Raw genomic sequence first — 8,776 nt, 5'->3', positions numbered from 1 at the left:
ATATTCACCAACCTTCACCTTGAAAAAATCCCTTCTTCTCTTTTGCACTTTTCTTTAAAGACTTTCACCTTAAATAGTTTCTGTATTCTGTAATATCTTCCTTTAATATTGTGTCCCACCTCTCCTGCCATATATCCCTCACTGCTCTTATTAATGATTTAGACTCACCTTTTCCTTTTATTATTTCATTATTTTTTAAGGTTCAATGCTCTCTTTGCAATCTCATCTACTTTTTCATTTCCCTCCACTCCAACATGTGCAGGAACCCAGCAGAATTGTACATCATGTCCAGCTCTTTAGATTTTTAAAAGTAATGTAATTATTTCCATCAACAAAGTACTTCTAGCTGTTTTTTTTTTAATCAAAGTATTTCATGCTGCTGTAGAGTCTGAACAAATGACTGCCCTATCAGGTTTTACCTCTATCCATTGTAACCCTACGATAATAGCAATTATTTCTACTGTAAAAACAGACAGTTTATAATTAAGTCTTTTACATATTTCAGCATTAAATTATGGTATAAATACCCCTGGACCCACTTGTCCATTGCCTGGATCTTTTGAGCCATCAGTAAATAATAACATATCATTTTAATAACTTCTCTTTACATATTCTACTACCATACATGCAATATCATTTACACTTCTTTCCCATTCTCTCTTCTACAAGCTGTAAGTCGATACTAGGCATTGGAAGTATCCATGGAGGAACATTTCTACACACAGTGTTTGGTTCATATTCTAAGGTATTTAAACAATATTTAGCTGCTATTGTATTAATATTATATCCACATTCTTTGTATTTACTTTGACCTGAATATTCCCAACATTCACAAAAACCTTTGTTGTTGGTTGTTCTTCTCCAGATCCCTTTAATTCCACCCAGTAAGCCTGTGCCAGCTTAGAACATCTTACATCTAATAGTAACTCATCAGCTCACACCAGTGGTGCATTAGTAGGTGTGTTTGCAGCACCCTGGTCAATTCGCTAACCGGAACAAGGCATTTTGTTATAATTGGGTTGTGTAATATTCCTGGTGTTCTAGTTATTGTATATGTTAATTTAGAATGCACAAGACTATAAGGTTATTCGCCAAGGACCTGGTAAGGGGCCACGAGATAACTTTTTGTTACTTTTAACTCAGTTAAGTTCCTAAAGCCTTCGTGTTCTATGTCTCTAGTTTTGACAGCATTCAATAAACCAAAGGAATACACCCGTATTGAAGAAGCAGTGCCTGTGTTGTCATTTCGGAGTTAGGGTGAAAACGCGCCCAGCCAGCACTGGTGAGAAACATATTAAGAATAAGGCAGCTGCAGTGAGTGACGGTACAGTGGTGCAACACAAGGGTGCACCATTACTCACGCCAACAGCTCATAAGCAGCCAAGAACAGCAGCAACAAAGTTATTTAAATGGAGTAAGCACGAAATTAACAATAAGAGTGGTTTCAATCAAGTTTAAAGGTCCACAATAAGTTTCTATAACACATTACTGAATTTCGACTGTACTTCAAAGTAATGCTATGTTGTTTAGGAAAGAGCTTTGTGCATTTGCTTAAGGTCAAACTAAACGTGAAGTTTACAAAGCTCTTTACATTGACGCATATCTGTATTTGTGTGAAGCTCATTTCAGTTAAAGTATAAAGTAACGGTAATCCCAAAGTAATATTCAAGTCATATAATAAGATCCAAATTTGAAGAAGTATTTTTAAATTTAACATGGTGCACTGACTGACATTTAATTAGACTCACAAGATGGATGAAGAGCACCATGCTTTAACCATTTACTGAAGTGGAAGAAATTGATACTGAGCAAATTACAGATGCACAGACTGTGTGTAAATGTCAACGAGTAAGAACACTAACTGAAAAGGGTAAAGAGCTTCAAGAGGACAAAATTAAAAGCCTCCATCACAGATATGCAGTTGTTTTTGAAAAATTGAGTTATAAAGCAAGACTGAGCAAAGTAATATTAAGAAAAGAAGCTTCAGAGAGCAAATGAAATGAGCTGATTAATAATGTAAATGTCACCTGCAAAGATGTACAAGCCATTTACGAACAAATATGCCAAACACAAACTTTTGATGCAGATGCAAGGCGTAAAGTGGAAGCATGTTCATCTCTTTTCGCGTTCATTGTTAAAAAAGGTGAAAATCAGCTACAGGGAGACCTTGCAGAAGGCGATGAGGAGCCATGGCTAGATGTTGGGTCATGCTTAGGACTAGAAAGTATTAAATCAGGATCAAAATCACAAATGTCTGAAGGTGGTTCAGGTCAATCATGCTCACAATCAATCAAAAGAATGGAAGCAGAGGCTGAGGCAGCCGAACCTGAAGTAATATTAGCAGTAACGGAGGAGCAAGAAAGGGAAGCAGCTGAACTACAAAAATTGGAAGGTGAGAACTTTGAAAGGCAGCAAGCAATAGAGGAGCAGCGCAGAAAGATTGAGCACTTGGAAGAAGTTAAAAAACTGAATGATGAAGAGCTCTAGTAAAGATTTATTATGTAGCTGAAAGTACTTGTGAAGTCACAGTTTGTTAAACAGCATTAAGATGAAATCCAAGCAATCTCTATCCCACCACACATTCCTTTTCAAGCTCTAAATACAGCCCAAGTCAAAAATGCTACAAAACCTGCATTTGTTTCACACTTCTAGAGTCATAAACCAAGCTCAACATAATTCTGGTGTACAACCTAAGGCCACCACAAGCAAAACACTGAAAGCATCAAGTCCACCATTTATCCCTCAAGCTACACAAGTTCCAGCAGTTGTAGCACAACTACAGCCAAATTTTGATCTATTTGGCTGTGGTTGAGTTATTGCTTCTGTAGAACCTACATCTGCAGAAGCAATAGATGCTAATTGTTCTCCAACTCTGGAACCCAAATTCTTCATTGGCGACCCTTTGAAGTTCAAAGACTGGCAGTTGTCATTTGAAACTTTGATTGAAAGAAAAAAAAACATTCTAGGGAATGAGAGACTATTATCTGAGGAAGCACCTTGGTGGACACGCAAAGAGAGCAGTTGGAGGATTTCTCATGGTCAGCGCAGATGAAGCACACGACTCAGATTGGGAAGTGCCGGAAAAGCATTTTGGAGATCTATTCACCATAGAAAAATGCTTTAGAGACAAGCCTCACAGTTGGCCTAAAATAAGCTCAAAGGATGGAAGTGAGTTGAGAGAATTTGCTTTGCTTCGACTTTCTTAGTGAAGCTGCGATGCCACACATAAAGGCATTAGAGGTTATCAATGACTGTATGGAAACTTATGCTGAAACTTCCCAATTGGTTGACCACAAGATGGAACTGCACAGCTATGAAAATAAGAAATATTCACATTAAGTCTTCTACTGATGGAGAGTACCCATCATTTCACATTTTGTATCCACTGAAGAAGACATGGCATGCGATCCCATTGCTCTCAATGCAAGCACTCAAGGGTTTGGAAATAAGTAAACCCAAACACTCATGCAGCCAAATCATTCAAACAAAAACACTAACAACAAATTTAAGTCCCTCAACCAACTCAAGTAACACAAATATTGTATCCTGGCTCTTCTGCAAAAGAAATGGCCAAACACTCGATAAATGTTTCAAGTTTGCAGCAAACCTGGTCCAAGATTGTATCAAGTTAGGTGCCGTTTAGTGGTGATTAGTGAGAATTGCAGTTGCAACCACAGAAGCAAAACTAATCTGATTTAAACCATTTTGTTTTTCCATTTCATAGCCAGATAATCCCATCACTTGTGATCAGAGGAAATAACTTAATAAATCTGAGGTTATTTATCATTCATTACTACTTCAGCTTTAAATTTAAAACATTTTGCTTGGTTTTCCTTGTGTATGAAGCATGTTTGGTCAGACTCATACAACTAACTTTAGTTGTCTAACTTTGCAGGTCCTGCTAGAAGGTAAGTGACCCATAGTGTTGCACCACTAACCTTCATTGGAAACTAAGAATAGAATTTGAAAACATTTTTTATTCATTCATTGCATTCTAAGTTTAAAAAAAACTTTTTTTCAAATATATATATATATTTTTTTTAAATTAATTTCCTTTCAAGCATAAACATAGGTGAGCCACAGGTTGAATGACAACCTGTGCATCTATTTTAAGCACACCCCTACACCTGCAATAAATGTGTGAAGCCATACATCTAACTCAGTGTATTGGTCTGTTTTGGGTTATTGCTAATTTATTTAATAATTGTTCATAGCTTAACAACAGCTTGTTCGTTTTGTATTGTCAGTATTTTGTCATTGTTCATTTTAGTGACATGGAGAAAACACCCCAAACTGCTGGAGCTGTGGGTCAGGAGGACTCCACAGGAATGCAGACACAAGAAATGATTGGGGCATTGATTCTGTTATCCCCAGAGGAGTGTAAAGGTCTTAATGATTATAGCATTGAGCAATGTGAAGCAAGGATTCAGGAGTGGATCCAAGTCATTAAGAACCCACCAAAAGACGAGGTGGGTTGCTGATGTTTTAGGTCAACTCAATTTTTTATATCAGCCAAGGGTAAAGTTTGAAGTTGACCAGTGTGTTAAACTGTAGCCTGATGATACATTGCAGACAGCCTATGCCACTAGGTGTGAACTGTTAGAAGTGGACAATAAGTTGGAAGCATCTGAGTTGAGAGCCAGAAGGTTGGAGGTAGCAGAGAGTAGCCAGAACACACCCCCATCCCTAGAGGACCAGGAGGAGGTAAATCTCACCTCATAGGTTGAAACCTTTGAAGGTCAGGCACACCTCCATCACCTTGGGAGAACATTCAGCACAGAGCTGAATAAGGTAGAAGCAGCTTTCCAAAGATTCCTTCTCAGGCTCGTGGTGTTCCCCACACATCCACCAAACTCAGAGCAGGTTGGAGTGGTCAGATTAGGTACAGTGTCCCACCCCACTGTAGTAGACTCAGAAGAAGTAAGTAATTCAAGGTTTAGGGGTGAGCAGCCTTCAAACTTGACTCATAGCACCCTCCTCTACGATCCCTCACCACCACCAAGGCGACAGGAGAGCCGTCCCTGGGACTCAGGGGGTTCATACCGCCCTCAGCTGCTGTTGCAACACGTTCTCAGGACCCGAGTCTGTGGAGCACAGGGCCCACCAGTGTACCATGAGCAGCCTCCAGGGCCTCCTCCGAGGATGGCAGGAGCAGGAGTGAAATCTCAGATGAAAACTCAGATGGGCCGGCACCAATCCCTGAGAGTGGATTGTGCACACACCAGCTTGAGTCCCTTGCGTGATACACAGAGCATTTTGACCCTAATAACGCAGAGTCAAACATTGATGATTATCTTAGGGAGGCCGAACGCTGTCTTTTAGACATATACTACCCATCGGCTCCTAAAAAGTTGAAGCTTATTTGGAAAACGACAACCAGGAGTGTTAATGTGTTCATACAGAGACTGTCCCATGGAGTCTGAGACTGCTATTCGACCCTGTGTAAAGCTCTAAGGGAAGAATTTTCGGTATACACAGACCGGGCCTCTGCAGCTGTCGTGGTATGACATCTTTGGACTTGGTTTGTGTTTTTGTGTTAACTGTTGCTTAGGTCTATGTTTCCCTTTGTTGTTAATTAGTTCCACCTGTCCCTTCTACCTCCCTGTCTCCTTGCCACACCTGTTCTTCGTTCCTGTGATTACCTGCCTTTGTTTTCTCCCTGTTTATTAGTTGGTCTGTGTTCTTTGTTCCCCGCTGGTTTCTCCGTCACTATTCCTCGTCACACCCTGGTTTAGTCTTGGGTTTTTCTACGTTCCTGCAGTAGTGTGCTCTAGTAAGGTTTTGGCATTGTTCACACACCAGTACCTGCAGTGTATTTTTGCTACGCCTGGAAATCTCTAAATATAACTGATAACTCATTTAATCATGCGGCTCCCAAGCTCTTGTCTGCGTATTGGTCCAATCCGAACACAGAACGTGACAGCAACACTTAGTGCCTTCGCTGTTCAGCAAAGGAAACATGAAGCACCCAGGGAGTAATACTGGCGCCTGAGAGCCGCTTACTTCCAAGGACGCAATGCTCCCGGTGTAGAGGAGGACCATGCTTTTACCTTTTTATTTCTCCACAACCTTCATAAAAGCATGTAATACGACGTTACTATGTACTGTAGAAAAAAACACGTGAATGTCTGACTGAGGGATCAGAAGGTGAGGCTAGCGTTTTACTGATGCAAACAGAAGAAGCCAGTCTTGTGTTAGAAGGCCGGGAAATGAATTCAACCAGAACCAATGTTAAGAACAGGTTCAGGGAACAACGTAGGTTTGGTCAGCAGGACCAGGACCGGGGGGTGATACTGAATACCAACAAAAGTCCTAGTTGTCGGACCACTTCAGGTCGAACAGACGACCCAACCATTATTTGAGGCCCAAAGGTTAGCCTGATAGTGCTGGTTGGAGCCAAAATGCAGGAGGGATCCCGAAGAGAGAGAAGAGGAGGCCTTCCACAAGATTTTGACAGAAGCAGTGTGCAAGGCCGCCGCCCAAACTCCACCATCATTAGAGGCAGCCGATCATCCGGTGAGACCGGACCCAAAACCCCCGTCAGCATGACTATGGACCCAGTCTCCACAGCCACCAGAGTCTACCTGGTTGGATGGGGAGACAAACCTGGGAAATTCCAAGAACGCCTTGGGACCTCACCAGGAGAAATATCACAAACCATTTTTCCAAGGTTCTTACATAAACTGAACCAAAATAAACAGACACGGCATCTATACTGTCTCACCATTATAGGACGATGTGTCCTTCCCAGATAATGATGTTAAAATATATTTTATTTTAGGACTTTGACTGGAAAGGCACTAAGATGGGCTGAGGCTCGATTTACCGATCATAACAGTTTTGGTTGTTCTTATAGTGAATTTATATGTGAATCCAAACAAACATTTGCCACCGAAATAGATCAGACTAACATAGCCCGCCGCCTGTGGCGCTAAGACAAAGGAATAGGCCAATTTCCGAGTTTTCTATAGATTTTTGTACTCTAGCAGCCGCATCAGGTTGGGACACATGCCCTCTTAAAGCCGCCTTTTTTCAGTCCCTGGACGAATGTTTGAACGATGAATTAGTTTTGCTAGATGTACCTAAGACTTTGAATGAGTTAATAGCATTAGCAACTCGAATACACAATAGGCTGAGAGATAGAAGAAAGTCACGTTTGGAAAGGATTGTAGTGAGACCACGGACACTTCTGAGTTCATCCACAGCACCTCATCCCGCACCACTCTTACCCACTCCAGAACCAGAACCCATGCAGATTGGTCGAACTCGAGTCTCCCCGGAAAAGCAGCAATGAAGAATGGAATCTAAACAAGGTTTATCAGAATCAGAATCAGAATCAGCTTTATTGCCAAGTTCGTACATACAAACAAGGAATTTGACTCCGCTACACTTTGCTCTTTGGTTTTGTTTTTGTATTACAGAATATACAAATTTACAATTTACAATATACACATATCTAATAGAAAGGTACATTTGCAACATCTGTATGCTGTTGTTTTGTACTCTATTGAATGTTCAACAGCGAAACAGCCTGGGGGAAGAAACTGTCTCTGTGGTGGCTGGTTTTAGTAAACAGTGCTCTGTAGCGCCACCTGAAGGTAAAACTCTGAACAGTTTATGTGCAGGGTGTGTGGGATCTGCAGAGATGTTAGCAGCTCTTTTTCTGACCCTTGACCTGTATAAGTCCTGGATGGAGGGAAGGTCAGCTCTGATTATTCTCTCTGCAGTCCTGATTATTCGTTGCAGTCTGGACCTGTCCTGTTTTGTGGATGATCCAAACCACACTGAGATGGATGAAGACAGGACAGACTGAATGATGGCAGTGGAGAAGATGACCAACAGCTCCTGTGGAAGGTGGAACTTCTTGAGTTTCCTCAGGAAGTACAGTCTCTGCTGGGCCTTCTTTCAAACAGTGTCTATGTGTGAAGACCATCTCAGGTCCTCAGAGATGGTGGTTCCTAAGAACCTGAAGTGGTCCACGGCCGATACAGTGTTGTTGAAGATGGTGAGGGGGGTGTATGGGGGTGGTGTTCTCTGAAAGTCCACCACCATTTCCACAGTCTTGAGTGGGTTGAGTTCAAGGTAGTTCTGACCACAACAGTGTTCCAGCCGATCCACCTGCTGTCTGTATGCAGACTCATCACCGTCCTGGATCAGTCCAATGACAGTGGTGTCGTCTGCAAACTTAAGGAGTTTCACGGACGAGTCCGATGAGGTGCAGTCATTTGTGTACAGAGAGAAGAGGAGTGGGGATAGAACACACCCCTGGGGGGCACCAGTACTTATTGATCTGGATCGGGAGAAGATGCTCCCCAGTCTCACCTGCTGCTGTCGGTCCGTCAGGAAGCTGTTGATCCACTGACAGGTGGAGGCTGGGATGTTGAGCTGGGTGAGCTTCTGGTGGAGGATGTCTGGTATGATGGTGTTGAAGGCCGAGCTGAAGTCTACAAACAGGATCCTGGCGTACGTCCCTGGGTGGTCGAGGTGTTGCAGGATGAAGTGTAGACCTAAGTTAACAGCATCATCTGCCGACCTGTGAACTCGGTAAGCAAATTGCAGGGGGTCCAGCAGGGGGCCTGTGATGTCTTTCAGGTGCTTCAACACCAGCCGCTCAAAGGATTTCATGACCACAGACGTCAGGGCTACAGGCCTGTTGTCATTTAATCCTAGGATGGTGGGTTTCTTCTCCCTCCTACCAATAACAGATTCACCATACCAGCTACCATCTTGTTCTCCCAAGATTCACTCCATTTATCTGCCCTCATGGAAGTGAGCA

Source organism: Girardinichthys multiradiatus, chromosome 2 (assembly GCF_021462225.1).
Source record: "Girardinichthys multiradiatus isolate DD_20200921_A chromosome 2, DD_fGirMul_XY1, whole genome shotgun sequence".
Lineage (NCBI taxonomy): Eukaryota > Metazoa > Chordata > Actinopteri > Cyprinodontiformes > Goodeidae > Girardinichthys > Girardinichthys multiradiatus.
This window is presented reverse-complemented; position numbering follows the sequence as displayed.